The following is a 15,939-nucleotide window of genomic DNA, read 5'->3' as shown; positions in this document are numbered from 1 at the left end:
CAGCTCGGCCTCCCAAAGTGCTGGGATTACAGGCGTGAGCCACTGAGCCCGGCCTGTCTGGCTTTTCATTGTTCCATGTCAGGTACTTGCATCCTTCATAGTTTACAGCTTCAGGACCTCAGGCCTCCAAACTTTCTGTACCATGTCATTGTCTCCTTCACATGGGAAACATCCTACTGCTCCTTCATGAATTTGGCTTTGGAAAGTTTTGCTTGTGTCTGGCACATAGATCATCATGCAACTTCATTGCCAAACGATGGTGTGAAGAACACTGTGAGGTTGTGTCTTTCTATCTGCTTAGACATAACATGCAAACATTGTGTCTGCTTCTACACTATGACAGATGTGAGCCATCTCCCTGAGTTCTTCCTGAGGATTGGGACACAAGTGTATTCTATTCTAACTCCAAGTCTATCTAAGGGTACCATGACCTTCTCCCTGCATCTTGGTCTGCAGTAACACAGATTACAAGTCCCTCTATGGCCCTCTGCAGTAACCTTTATGTCTAACCTTTCTTGGTTTCCATCTAGTTTTTCTCCCACAAATCTTGCAGGGGACTTGAACAAAATCTTATTGCAATTGGTCCTAGTAAATGTGCAGAACAGAGGACATAAATAGAGTTCAATAAAACTAGGACCAATATTTTTTTCCTTTTCGCGCGTTCCCCACTTCGTATGGAAGTCCAGCTGACTGTTGATACAATACCATCTATTGAAAAAGTATTCATTTTCCCTACTTCTCCTCAAGGCTACATGTGTTATAAATCAAATGTCCACAAATAAGTATCTGCTTCAGGCCTCTCTCTTCTGTTCCTTTGGTCTCTATACCTTTGGCAGTGTCACACTGTTGTTACTCATTCTACCTTTGTAGTAAGTTTTGAGATCAGAAAGTGAAATATCTTAACATTTTTTTCTTTAAAATCATCCTGGCATTCTTGGCCTTTTGCAGTTCTTTAAAAATGTTTAAGCTATCTTTTCAATGTCCCCGAAAGATCTGCTGGAAGATTGAAAGGGATTATACTGACTCCATAGATCAAATAGATGAGAAATGACATCTTTACATTATGGAATTATCTAATCTATGAATATAATATATCCCTTTGTTTTGGTCTTTTAAAATATCTTCATAATAAATTTCTGTGTAAGAGTCTTTTATATCTTCCATTAAATTTACTCCTAGATATTTGATTTTTTATGCTATTGCGAATTATATCTTTTAAACATTTTTAATTTATAATTATTTGTTGCTGATATATAGAATACAATTGATTTTTCTATATTATCTTTTACCCCTCAAACTTGCACCTCTCTTAATTTTATAATTGATTTGTAAACTGTTTTGAAATATCTATGTACATGATTAAATTGTATTACAATTATGTTATTACAGTAATACTGTGTTGACAATATTATTTCTTCCTTTTTAGTCCTTATAATTAATTTCATTTTTCTTTATTGTTCGATCTAGAACTTCTAGAAAATGTTGTTCTCCTCAAGATCTTAGAGTGTGAACTTTCAATATTTTACTGTTAAATAAGATTTCTGCTGTAGGTTTTCTGTACATTTCTTTTATTGGATTAAGAAAGTACCTTTTTCTTTCTAGGTTTCCAAAGTTACTCTAATGAATTGGTATTTAATTTTATCAAATGTTTTTTATGAGTCTGTTGAAGTTATATATTTTTTATTCTATTAATCTGGTTAATTACTTTGACTGAATTTCAAATTATTTTGATTGAATGTTGAATGATAAACCAGTCTTGCAGTTCTTGAATAAACCCAGATAAATGTACGGATACGTACATGCATACATATGTACATACATATATACACAGATTTTTTTGTACTAATAAATTTTTCCTTAATTTTACATTTGCAAAATGTAGGAAGAATGATTGATAATATTTTTTCCTTATGATAATGCTTTTCAGGTTTTTGTATGGAGATTTTGGCATCCTCATAGAATGAATTGAGAATCTTTTTTCTGTTTCTGTTTTTGTTACTACCTATTTAAATGTTTGGTGAAGTTTATTGATAAGTACATCTGATGTAGGAAGTTTATATGGTGAGGTTTCTGATTATAAATTAATTTAGTAATATATAACTCTTCATCTTTTCTATTTCTACTTTTGTCAGTCTTAGTAAGCTATATTTTTCTAGGAAATTATCCATTTTATCTAAATTTTCAAATTGGTTGCTTATAAATTGTTCATAATATTCCCTTAGTGTCTTTTAATGTCTGTGGTATCATGTGTGATGTCTCTTTTATCATTCATTACATTGTCTGTTTGGTATGGTTTGGTTTTGATCTTCAGCACACTTGCCAAATGTTTATTAATTTTATAAATCTGTTCAAAGAACCAACTTTTCTCCCTGATGATCCTCTATACTTTGTTTTCTTTTTCATTTGTTAGGATATGCAGCCTTTCTTATATATGTATTTAAAGTTATACGTTTCCCTCTAAGCATGGTGTTTGCTGCATACCACAGTTTTGATGTTGTATTATCATTGTTGGTCAATTCTAAGGAGGTTGCACTTAAATCGAGGCCTAAATGATAAGGAGTTAGCTGTACCCAGACCTGTGTTCTGTGTCTGGTAGACAGAGCTTTCAAGCAAAAAGCAACAGCCTATGTAAAGACTCTGAGGTCAAAAATGGGTCAGTGAGGTTCAAGAAGTGGAGGAAGATTAATATTAATGAAGAAAAGAGAAGGATGTTATCTAAAGCATAGAGTAGAAGCTGAGAAAATTAATGAACTAGAATATAGATCCAAAGAGAATGCCCAGAATGCCATGCACAGTAATAAAGTGAGGCTAGGAGACATGGAGCATAGAATGAGGATGTCTAATGTAGAAATAATTGTAATTCCAGTAAAAGAGACTGGAGAGATGTAGGAGAAACTATATTCAAAAATAAAACACAATTTTTCACAATTGATGAAATGTGTAATTTCTTAAATTCAGGAAGCATGGTAAGTGTCAAGAAAGATAAATATCTAGACAAATCATAATGAAGCTACAGATCATCATACAATTGGAATTCAAAATAAGAAAGAAAAAAAGTATATATTTTAAGAAAAACCAATAAAAAGTTCCATTCCAATTATAACAATATAAGCCAAAAGGCACAGACTCTCATCCAGTATGTGTAAAAGGACTCTTACAAATCATAAAGAAAATGAGCAATATGTATATGAAAAGGTGTTTCACTTCACTATTGATCAGATAAATGTAAATTAAAACTACATTGAGATCCTACTAGACATTGACCAGGATGGTTAATATTAAAAAGACCAACAATATCAAGTATTGCTGATGATGCAGAGCAATTGAAACTCTCAGATATTGGATGTAGGAATACAAATAAGTACAACCACTTTGGAAAACTGGCAATAATTAACTACTAAAGTTGAATATACTCACATGCCCTGTGCCTCATCAATTTCACTCCTGTGTATATACCTAATAGAAAGGCATAAATATATCTCCTAAAATAGATGTATAAGCATATTTATGATAACATTATTCTTGTTAGTCAAAATTAAAAACAACAAAAATGAATATTAATGGTAGAAAATATAAGTAATGTGATGTAAGTATACGATGAAAATACAGTAATAGAAATGAAAAAAGTCACTGTAACTAGTTTAACATAGATGAATCTCACAGACATAATGTGGTATGAAAAATGCAATACACAAACACATACAATATAATCTTACATATATAAATAAAGTTCAAAATAAACTAAAGTAATCTCTGTGTTTGTTGTTAGCAGTCAGAATAATGGTTGCCTTTGGGGAGGGGAGGTAAATGTCTGAAGAGGTCATGATAGGAGCATCTGGGGTCCTGGTAAAGTGTGTTGGGCTGTATAATAATTTGTGCACAATGATGCATATATATATATATAGTTCATACACAAACATATGGAACTTCAGAAAGCATGTTTAAAATGCTTACAGGTATTTACTTAGTTCACAAAAGGGAAGGTTTAAGTTAAAAATTGAGCTAAGTGCCCAATTTAAAAAGTTCAAAAAAGAATACTGTTAAACACCAAAAACTGAGAATGAAAGGAAATATGAATAAAAGAAGAAGTATATATATTAGAAAAGAATAAGCGCAAATAAAGTTTAAGGGAAAAAATGAAATAGCTAACAGGAGTATTTAGTAAAATTTTAAACAGGAACAAAGAAGATGAGTAAGGCAAAAAGTTGGGTCTTTGAAAGACTAATAATACAGATAAACTTTTGGGAAATGTTACCAATGTAAAAAATACAGAGAAAGTACAAATAAGTAATTGTAGAAATTTAAATGAAAGTCATAACAATGGGTGTAGTAGGTTTTTAAAACTATAATAAAAGATGTCCTGAGTAACTTTACTCCAATAGAACTGAAAACAGAATAGAATTGTTCTTAGAAAATAAAAGATTTTAAGTGACTCAGGAAAGTGACTTCTTCAATAAACTCATAACTGTTTTAAATCAGTGAGCGAGTGAGTGGTTAAATATCTTTCCATGGAAAACTATAGGCCAGGTGATTTTCCAGACAAGTTCAAGAAAACTCTCAAGTGACAGTTAATTCCAATTTTGTAAATCTAGAAAGAGAAAATCCTAAATTATGATAAAAAGGACCACTGTAGCACTCAATAGGTACTTTTATGATGCTAGTACAATATTACAAATTAAAATTTTAGGCCATTGTCATGTATGAACACCAAAGCAAAATTCCTAAATAAACTATTAGCAAATTAAAATTATCAATAAATATTTACAATATCATAACCAAATTTATACAAATAATGTTTCATAACATGTGAAGAAAGCCTAAAAAATTAGTAAATAAAATGCCACCCAGTAGGAACAAAATGGGCAAAGAAATGAATAGATAATTAACAGAAGAAGAAACCCACATGTCCAATAAACATGAAAAGTTTTTACAACTCAAAATCACTAGGTGATACAACTTCATAGCTATGAGACAGTGAAAGTTAAAAATTGTGTTCATACTAATAGTTAACAACTATATGACACAGTATAAACAATTTTCGCCAGTTGGTAGGTTGTAAATAGGTTCTATTGTTTTGAAGAGCAATTTAGTAAATTTCAAGATGTGCAAATTTAATTGCACAGCAACTCCACTCCCAGGTATATAGAATAGTGCTACTCAAAGTGTGGTCCTCAAGCAAGCTTCATTCTATGAACTGCTGTGACCAGTCCATGAGGAAATGAGCCTCAATATTGAGAGTAGGCTAAAACTTTGATAATAATTTGATATTGTTATGTCATCTATTTTGTATTATACAAAAATATCAGTCTAGGATCAATTGGAAATAAAAATCTAGTCTTCCTGATAGTTTTAGAAGCATGGTTCTAGCACTGTTCTCAACATTCTTGTGTGACTTGAAAGAGAGAGGCAATGTTAATAGTTTATGACGTACTAGAGTTAATGGATGATAATCTTTGTGTCTGTAGATAACTCTATGGACTCCTAGACTCCAGTTGGCCAACTTAAAGCCTAAGAGGTGTTACCACCTCAGCTCAACAATAAGCCAGTCATGGCAAAAAGGAACCTGTAGACTGTTGTTTGGTGAGCTCTGCCCTAGCAACACTCAACACAAGAAGATGCACAAGAAGATATGTGCAAGAACTTTCATATCAGTACTGTGTAACCATGGAAATATCAAAACTGACTTAAATGCCCATCAGCAAAATGAATATACTACAATAAACTATCCACCTACACACACACACACAGACCCCCAAATGAATCTCATAATTTTGAGCCCAAAAGGGAATTATCAGAAAATACATATAGGGAAACATTACATAAAATTTAGACATTTATAAAAATAGAGGATACATTTTATAAAAAGTATAAAGAAAAGCATGAGGAAGAGAAATACTAAGTTCACGATAATGATAGGGAGGAGAGGGAATGGAGTGAAAAGGAAATGCAATATCCTAGGAGTACAAAGGATTTCTTATGTAGTTATAAAGTTTTATTTATCAAGCTGGGTGGTAGGTGGGTGAGTGTATTATGTTTAGATATTTCAGTATTATGAGAAATAGTTTATAATAATTTTTAAGAGAAGTTCTAGAGTCAAACAATTTGGCAACAGCAGAGTTCTACAGAAACTCCATCACAGAATGATTCAGCGTGGTTGGAGCCTAGGCAAGAGGCAGAGACTTGAGATGTCTTTTTTTTTTTTTTTTTCAGGTATGATCTTGCTCTATCGCCCAGGCTGGAGTGCAATGGCATGAAGTCGGCTCACTGCAACCTCCATCTCCCGGGTTCAAGCAATTCTCGTGCCTCAACCTTGTGCACCACCATGCCTGGCTAATTATTTTTTATTTTTAGTAGTCACAGGGTTTCGCCATGTTGGCCAGGCTGGTCTCGAACTCCTGGCCTCAAGTGATCCACCTGCCTCAGCCTCCCAAAGTGCTGGGATCACAAGTGTCAGCCCCTGTGCCTGGCCTGACATGTGTTGATATGCAAAGAATACGCTTGTTAATATTTTCAACCTCTGTCTAAACAATTCTAATGTCAGTAGGCTTATTGTATGTAAAGGCAGCCCATTCCATGTTGGAAAACCATGATTTTGAATTAAAAATCTACCTTTTTAGGTCTTACTCCTGATGGTTCTTGCCTACATAGAATGAATCTATTCTTCCCTCCATAAGAGTCTTGCAAGTATATGAAAACAACTATCATGTCTCCCATTAGTTTTCATTCCTCAGGCTAAACTCACTCCGAAAACTTCCTCTTTAACTTAGTGGTTAACCTTACATCCTATCTCATGGAAAAACAGAGACCATCAGATGTGAAACACCTTCTCCCACCTGCACCTCCAAATAAATCTATACCTGCATCTAGCTTCACAACCTTCCTTTCCTGGATGTTGCAAAAAAACATAATCTCTTTATTCAAGGCTAATTCTTTCCTTAGTGTTTTTGAATCCCTTCTCATTTTCTACTGTTGCATAAGTTATTTACCTTCTAGTATGCTTTAAAAAGTTTTTCTGTTTACTTTGTTTTCATTAATGTCAGTAATATCTGAACATATGTTCTCTGAAAACTCAAATGAAAGTAAAGATCTTCTTTGACCAGTCTGACATTTTCACTGCTTTCCAGAGGTAACTGACATTATATTTTTGAATATCCTCTGTCATAAGTTTTCTATGAATTTATGCATATGAATATGAATGCAAAGACATGTACAGGTTTATGCTTTAGATATGTGGGCTAATTATTGTCCAACTATTTATAAAAGAAAACTTTAATAGTATTCCTTGGAGAGCTTTCCATGACTGTGTATAGATCTATTTCATTCTTTGTACTTTTGATAAGAACTGCTTTTTAAAAATCTGTCCCCTATTGATGGTCCTTTAGTTTCTTTGTAACTTTTGATAGAATTTTAAACTTGCAGGAAAGTGGTAGGAAAAATATAAAGAATTTTTGTATACCTTTCACCTAAATTCACTGATGGTTAACATTTTTCCATATTCCTTTATCAGTTTCTCTTGTTACCTCTCTATGTGCCCCACCCTTCCATTTCCTGAACCATTTGAGGATAAGTTGAAGACATTATGCTCCTTTATGACAAATTCTTGAATGTGTATTTCATAAGAACAAAGACTTGTCTTTTATAATCGCAATATAGTTAGCAGAATAAGAAAATTCAAGATTGATACAAAACTATTACCTAATCTACAAATTCAAATTTTGCCAATTGTCCCTGTAATGTCCCCTAGAGTTGTTTTTCTCCTGGTCCAGAGTCTAATCTAGAAAGATGACTTGCATTTAGTTGTCACTTTGTCTTCTGTAATGTAGACTATTTCTTCAGGCTTTCTTTTCTAACCTTTTTAAAGAACATAGGCTAGTTTATTTTTCAATCATTTTACTTGTTTTGCTCTATCAATCGGATTGTCCAATATTTTCTGATTATTAGATTCATATTATGCTTTTTGGCAGGAATATCACCTCAGTGATGAGCCTCCTTGTTGCATTGTATCAGGAGGCATACGATATTGGCTGGTACCATTATTGGCAGTATTACTTCATTTCTTTGGTGAACGTAGTTCTCACTAGGTTTTTCTTCTTTTATTTTTCTTAACAGTAAAATTACCATTAACCCTGTACGATTAGTGAAAAATGTATTGCGAGATCTTTCAAGATGATGTAAATATCTATCCTCTTCCCTATAATCTTTCACCCACTGTAAAAAGAGTTTTCCTTTTCTATTTAAACATGGAAGTATGGATTCTTATTTTATTCAGTGGATAACAAACTATTAATATTACTATTTTTTGATGCCCAAACTGTTCCAGATTTGGCCAGCGAAAGCTTCTTCAGGCTGGCCTTCATGTCCTTTTGATATGTCCTCATCATTTTTGAACATTTCTTACCTTCTGGTGTAGGAAGATGTTCCACGCTCATGTTGAACTTTCTGGTTCTTGTCCTGGACTGAGCTATTTCTCCAAGAATAATGGTCTGAAGAATCCAAGATATGCTCACTAGGTTTGAGATTTTATTGCTCCCAGGACTTTTTAGCAGACAGAATTAGGAAATGAACAGCAATATATGTTCATACAAATGTTGATGAAAAGAGTCAAACTCTGTAAAATATTTGCAGAGATTTATTCTGAGCCAAATATGAGTGACCACGGCCTATGACACAGCCCTTAGGAGATCCTGAGACCATGTGCCTAAGATGGTTGGGGTACCGCTTGGTTTTATATATTTTAGGGAGGCATGAGACATCAATCAAATACATTTAAGAAATATATTGGTTTGGTTCAGAAAGGCAGGGCAACTCAAAGCAGCAGGCCAGAGGGGTTTCCAGGCTATAGGTAATTTTAAACATTTTCTGGTTGACGATTGGTTGAGTTTATCTGAAGACCTTGGATGAATGAAAAGGAATGTTCAGGTTAAGGTAAAGGATTGTGGAGATCAAGTTTTATTGTGCAGAGGAATCTCTCAGACAGCAAACTTCAGAGAGAGAGAGCAGGTTGTAAAATGTTCCTTATCAGACCTCAAAGGATGCCTGGCTCTTAGCTGATTGTCTCCTGGATCTGGGAAGGAAGGAAGGAAAACAAAGGGAAAAGGGGATTCCTATAGAATGTGGGTTTTTCCCACAAGAGACTTTGCAGGCCAATTTCAAGGTATAGCAACAAAATATATTTTGGGGTAAAACATTTTGATTTTCTTCCTTGTTATGCCACAGTCATATTGGAAAGTAAGTCACGATATACATGGTCAAATAAAACCCATCTGATGAGAATTTATGGTTTGGAGGGCATGACTCCCCGGACCCCTTAGATAGGAATTTGGGCAGGATAAAAAATCAGAGCTTTGTCCTCAAAATCAATCTATCTAGCTTTCTTGCGTTCTCTCTCTTTCTCTCTTTCTTTTCTTCCTTTTCTTTTTGTTTCCTTTTTCTTTCTTTTGTCATTCTGTCTTTCCGTCTTTCTTTCTGTCTTTTTCTTTTTCTTTTTCTGTCCCTCTCTCTTGCTCTCTCTCATCTTTCTATCTTCCTTTCTTCCTTTTCTTTCCTTTCTCTTGCTCTCTCTTTCTCTTAACTTTTAAGTTCAGAAGTACACGTGAAGGTTTGTTTTACAGGTAAACTTGTGTCATGGGGGTTTGTTGTACAGATTATCTCATCACCCAAGTGTTAAGCCTAGTACCCATGAGTAACTTTTCCTGATTGTCTTCCTCTGCCCACTTTCCACCCCCTAATAGGCCCCTGTGTGTGTTGCTCCCCTCTGTGTGTCCATGTGTTCTCATCATTTAGCTCCCACTTATAAGTGAGAACATGCAGTACTATACAAACATATTTTTATAACTATATGTCCATAAATTCATACTGATGCCTCTAATTCCCATCCAACACCACAAGATTTTTCCTAGCCTATCTGCCAGCATTCCACATTCTAAGTCCCTTCTTCAAGAGAAACTTGTTCCCACTGTCAGTATATTTATTCATTTGCTCAGTACACAGAAAGTCATTTCTGAATTGCTAACCAACACTACTGGGAAAAATAAGCCTAAAAAATGTCTTGAAATTTATTAAACTTAGGTTATTTAGTGACAATTGAGGTTATTTAGATTGAGGTTATTTAGTTAAAGTAAGGTAAATTCATTCATAATGTACCAGTGTTAATTTCTTATTCTTGATGACATTAACATTAAGAAAACTGAACAGGGGATATAAGGAAATGTTCCATGTTGTTTTTTGAAACTTTTCTATAAAATAGGAATTACTAATGTTGTTTCTCCCACAGTACACTCACTTAATATGGTTATTTTTTCATTTGGAATACAATTTGGTTCATTTAGTTTTGTTTATTATTTTGTTTTAGGGTTTTCCCCCTATTCTCACTGATAGAATGCTTTGAGTATATATAAAATATTAACATAGTTCCGAAAGGAAAAATTATTCTTAAAAATATACTTAGACAAGTGTCAGTTACTCCCCCTTCCCTTCCAGTCTCTTCCCACCTACCTTCTGTAGATACCATTTCATTCCTTTCTGCCTCATCCTTCCAGTGTGTCTCTTTTCTGCAAAAAGTTTTTTTACACAAATACACTATTTATACACTTTTGCACTTTTTTTGTACTTTTGCTTTCTTTACATTTATCAATAAATCCTGGGAGTCATTCCCTATCTGTTCATGGATATCTTCCCCATTCTTTTGTGCAGCTGCAAAGTTCTTCATTTTGAACAAATTTTAAAAATGAAGGCATTCGTGTCGCATCCAATGTTTTGCAATTACAGTAATGTAATTAAGAATCTCATGGGTATATACCTTTGTAATGTTGAAGTTGTGTCTTCATGGTATAAATCTAGAAGACAGGTTTCTGGGTGAAAAATAAGTTGTTAGATGCTGTCAAATTTCCCTCCAGAGGAGTATGCCTTTTTACATTCCCATAAGAAAAGTATGACTTTCAATTGTTACCAATGTGAGAAAAATGATATTAATATATTTGTATAGTTTTAATTTGCATTTCTCATATTATGAATATAATGAGTATATTTTAAATGTTTAGAATTATATATATATTTTGTGAATCATCTGTCTTTTGCCCATTGTCCTATTTTCTATCAGGGTTTTAGAATTTTTTCCTCTCAATTATAAGAATTTTTTACAATATTAGAGATTTCAGTCCTTTATCTGTGTTGTGTTACAAATATTTTTCCCAGTGTATCATCTGCTTTTGACTCTGTCCAAAGAGGTTGGTTGAGGTGTTCTTCTTTGTTATTCAAAATTCTTTTGTTTTTATGTAGTTAAATTTATCAGTCATGTCTTTTATTGCCTCTGCATTCCAGAAAGCCCTTCACTCTACCTGAGTTTTAGAAAAATTCACCCATGTTGTCTTCTATTACTTGTGTGGTTTCAGTTTTTATGTGTAACTCTGGGATCCAGTTGGAGTTTAATCTTCATATAATGTGAAGTATGGCTCTAGTTTTACCAATTTTTTCCACATTGCTATTCAGTTGTTTCAGCCCATTTATTATAAAGTACAACTGTGTCCCAATTACTTGAAATACCACCTTTATTATATAATAACTTTCCAGACATACTTGGCTCTATTTCTAGAATTTCTGTTCTATTTCACTGATCTTTCTATATTGTGCTAGTACCATAATATTTTAAATATAGATGTTTTATACCATGTTATATTTTTTTGTGGCAAAAAGACCACCAGCCATAGCTTTTAAAAAGATAAGTATTTTTATTCTTAGTCTGTCTATGTGAACTTCAGTATCAACCTGTGTAGCTCCATTTTAAAAAGCTTCTTATTATATTTTAAATTGGGATTGCATTGTAAAACTAAATGAGGAGAACTTACATCTTTCTAATGTTGAGCTATTCAATCAAGTAAAAGAGATGTTTTCTAATCTGTTCAAGTCTATTTTTATGTCTTTCAGGGATGTTTTAAAGTTTTATCATGAGGATTTTGCTCATTTCTTGTTAAGTTTATTCCTAAGTATTTTTTTTTTGTAATTATAAATTGGGTGTTTCTCACTACCATTATATATTCCAATTGATTAGTGGTGTGTACATCAAAGCTATTGATTTCTGCATGCTTTTTTTTTTTTTTTTTTTTCTGAGATAGAGTTTCGCTCATGTTGCCCAGGCTGGAGTGCAATGGCGCGATCTCGGCTCACCACAACCTCTCCGCCTCCCAGGTTCAAGTGATTTTCCTGCCTCAGCCTCCCAAGTAGCTGGGATTATAGGCATGCACCCCCACGCCCAGCTAATTTTGTATTTTTAGTAACGACAGGGTTTCTCCATGTTGGTCAGGCTGGTCTCGACCTCCTGACCTCAGGTGATCCGCCTGCCTCGGCCTCCCAAAGTGTTGGGATTACAGGTGTGAGTCACCACAGCCGGCCTCGGCATGCTATTTTTTAAATTTAACTTTTAAGTTCAGGGATACATGTGCAGGTATATAGGTAAACTTGTGTCATATAGGTAAACTTGTCTGTTATATAGGTAAACTTGGGTCATAAGGGTTTGTTGTACAGACCATTTTGTCATTTAGGTATTAAGCCTAGAAACTCATTAGCTACTTTTCCTGATCCTCTGCCTCCCTCCCACCTTCCACCCTCAAATAGGCACCAGCATGTGTTGTTCCACTCTTTGTGTCCATGTGTTCTCATAATTTAGCTCCCACTTATAGGTGAGAGCATGCAATATTTGGTTTTCTGTTCCTGTGCTAGTTTGATAAGGATAATGACCTCCAGCTACATCCTTATTCTTGCAAAGGACATGATCTTGTTCTTTATTATGACTGCATAGTAGTCCATAGTATATATGTACCACATTTTCTTTATCTAGTCTACCACTGATGGGGAATTTAGGTTGATTCCATGTCTTTGCTATTGTGAATGGTGCTGCAATGAACATACACGTGCATGTGTCTTTATAGTGGAATGATGTATATTTATTTGGGTATATAACCAGTAATGGGATTGCTGTGTTAAATGGTATTTCCATCTTTAGGTCTTTGAGGAGTTTCCACACTGTAGTCCACAATGGTTGAACTAATTTACACTCCCACTGACAGTGTGTAAGTGTTCCTTTTTCTCCACAACCTCACCAGCATCTGTTATTTTTTGACTTTTTATTAATAGCCATTCTTACTGGTGAGAGGTGGCATCTCATTGTGGTTTTGATTTGCATTTCTCTAATGATCAGTGATGTTGAGCTTTTTATCATATGATTGTTGGCTGCATGTATGTCTTCTTTTGGTAAAGTGTCTGTTCATGAACTTTGCCCAATTTTTAATGGGATTGTTTGTTTTTTCTTATAAATTTAAGTTCTTTATAGATGCTGGACAGCAAACCTTATAGATGCTGGACAGCAAACCTTATAGATGCTGGACAGCAGGCCTCAGATGCATAGTTTGCAGAAATTTTCCCCCATTCTATAGGTTGTCTGTTTACTCGGTTGATGGCTTCCTTTGCTGTGCAGAAGCTCTTTGGTTTAATTAGATCCCATTTATCAATTTTTGCTTTTCTTTCCATTGCTTTTGGTGTCTTCTCAAAATATTTGCTCATTTCGGTGTCCAGAATGGTACTGCCTAGGTTGCCTTCCAGAGTTTTTATAGTTTTTGGTTTTACATTTAAGTCTTTAATCCATCTTGAGTTAATTTTTGTATATAGTGTAAGGAATGGGTTCAGTTTCAATCTCTACATGCTATTTTTATACCCATTAACTTGCTGAATTTTTGTATCATTTGAATTATTGTTATTATTGATTCTGTGGAGTTGTCAAATTGTTTTACAATATTTGAAAATAAAGCTTTGATAGTTTTCTTACAGCTCTAACGACATTTGCCTAAATGCATTATCTAAGTCTTCCAGTATAGTGCCTTATTACTACTCTTAGTAACGTTCTGAAGTTTGTATTTATTGCTAACAAATATTAATATATCTTAAGGATCTTTCTAGGTGAGTAACTTTAGATCTTCCAAATACTTTAAAGTTGTTAATTTGTGTATTTATAACAATTTATTCAGCAGTTTCTCTATTTAAAAACATTTGGAATTAAAAAGATATTAAAAGCACAGTTGCAGTTAAAAGTTCACAGACCTTCCAGCATGGCTATAGGTGCTGGTGTTACTCTAAAGAAGAGACTGAGTGGTGGGATTGTGTGGATGTTTACCAGGGACAAAAAACTATCTACTTCCTCCCTCCTCCCGGCTCAAAATACATGTTTATGTCCCCAGGTCTTTATAGTCTGGCCTGGGATTGCAGGGATAATTTGGCACAATAATTCCTCTCCTGAAATTCCCATTTGATGGGTTTTTAGTACGCTTTATTTAAAGTGTTTCAAGAGAATAACATCAAGAGACATGTTCCTAAGTTTCACTGTGTGTGATATGCAAGATCCTTGCAAATGCTAGGCTGAAAGCACAGGTTCCTCTTGCCTGGAGCCTTGAGAGGAATCTTCACCAGAGGTCTGAAAAGACTGTGATATGAGAATGCTATTTAATAGTATTCTGATTATGAAGTAATATGGCAATAGAAAAACACTTTGCACTTGGTCCAAGTGTCTTGGCGCGCGCTCGCGCTCTCTCTCACATGCACTCTCTCTCACATGCGCTCTCTCTCTATGCAAGTGACACCAAAGAGAGAAGTGTTTTGATGTTTCTCTCTCCTCCGATAATGAGGGTCCTGGTAGCTTCATTTGCTGGCAAATAAAGACTGATCTTCTGGGAGCAGTAGACACAGACCTTGTCTCACTTGCTGACAAAGTTTGTGAGTTTTGTCTTTCTCTCAGGAAAGGGAAACACTATTACTTATTTATTTTTCAGTCTTAAAAAGGAAATTTGAGAATTTTCCAAAGCAGGTATATGCATTTTAGATTTTAATGGGTGGTCTTAAATAGCTTTGAACCAGTTTATGAATATTTAGACTAGTAGTATATGAGAGACCTAGTTCCCCTTACCTATTCCATACTAATGTGTGTTATACTGTTAACACTTTGTCTACTGGGAAAAAATAATGCCTTATTGGTGTCTTACTGCACATTTCTCTTATTATCAGTAGGTTTGGTATTATTCACATGTTTATTGCCTCTTTTGTGAGTAGCCTGTAGAAATCCTTTACTTTGCTGTTTTCCTACCAGATTTTTGTCTTTTACTTATGGATAGTCCATACAGAGAGATAGAGATCTATCTTTATATATTTATCTAGATATAGATATATATATATAAAATACTATTATATCCATATCCATCTACATATATGTATTCTGAATAAAAATGCCTTTTTGTCATATAGTATTGTAAACATTTTTCTCCTATAATTTTACCTTATATCAGAAACTTTCTAATTTTGCCAAAAGCAAATGTTTAAATTTTTTCCTTTATGACTTTTGCTTTTTCTGTCTTGTGTGAGAAGGTCTCACATACTGTAAAGTCATAAAAAAAATCCTCCTGAACTGTGTGTGTGCGTGCATGTGTGTGTGTCAGGCTTGGATCTTTATCATCTGGGGGTAGAGTAACAGTGTGAAGTTTAGCAGTGTGAAGGGGCACTGGCTGGGGCTCTGGCACAGTGTTGAACGGTAGTGATGATGCTGGGCATACTCCTTCTTGTCATTAAGGAGGATATGTCTAGAGTTTTGCTGTTACTTAGTATCTTGCAGATATGCTTTATCAAATTAAATAAGTTCCTCTATCTTATTAGTTTACTATAACTATTTTTTGAATGAGTGTTGAATTTTATCAGATGTAGCTTTAGCATTGACTGAAGTAATTATATGACTGTCTTTACTCTGTTACATGCTGTGATTATATTATTAGGGTTTAATATTTTTGAAAGGCTGATTAAACTTTCTTGGTCATGCTGTATTATTGTCTTAATATAGCACTGGATATGGTTTTCTAATATTATATTGAGGATTTTTACATGCAACTTTCCATGTTGATTGGTTTGTAG

Source organism: Pongo pygmaeus, chromosome 4 (genome assembly GCF_028885625.2).
Source record: "Pongo pygmaeus isolate AG05252 chromosome 4, NHGRI_mPonPyg2-v2.0_pri, whole genome shotgun sequence".
In the NCBI taxonomy this organism is placed as follows: domain Eukaryota; kingdom Metazoa; phylum Chordata; class Mammalia; order Primates; family Hominidae; genus Pongo; species Pongo pygmaeus.
The sequence above is the reverse complement of the archived record's forward strand: the minus strand, read 5'-3'. Positions refer to the sequence as shown.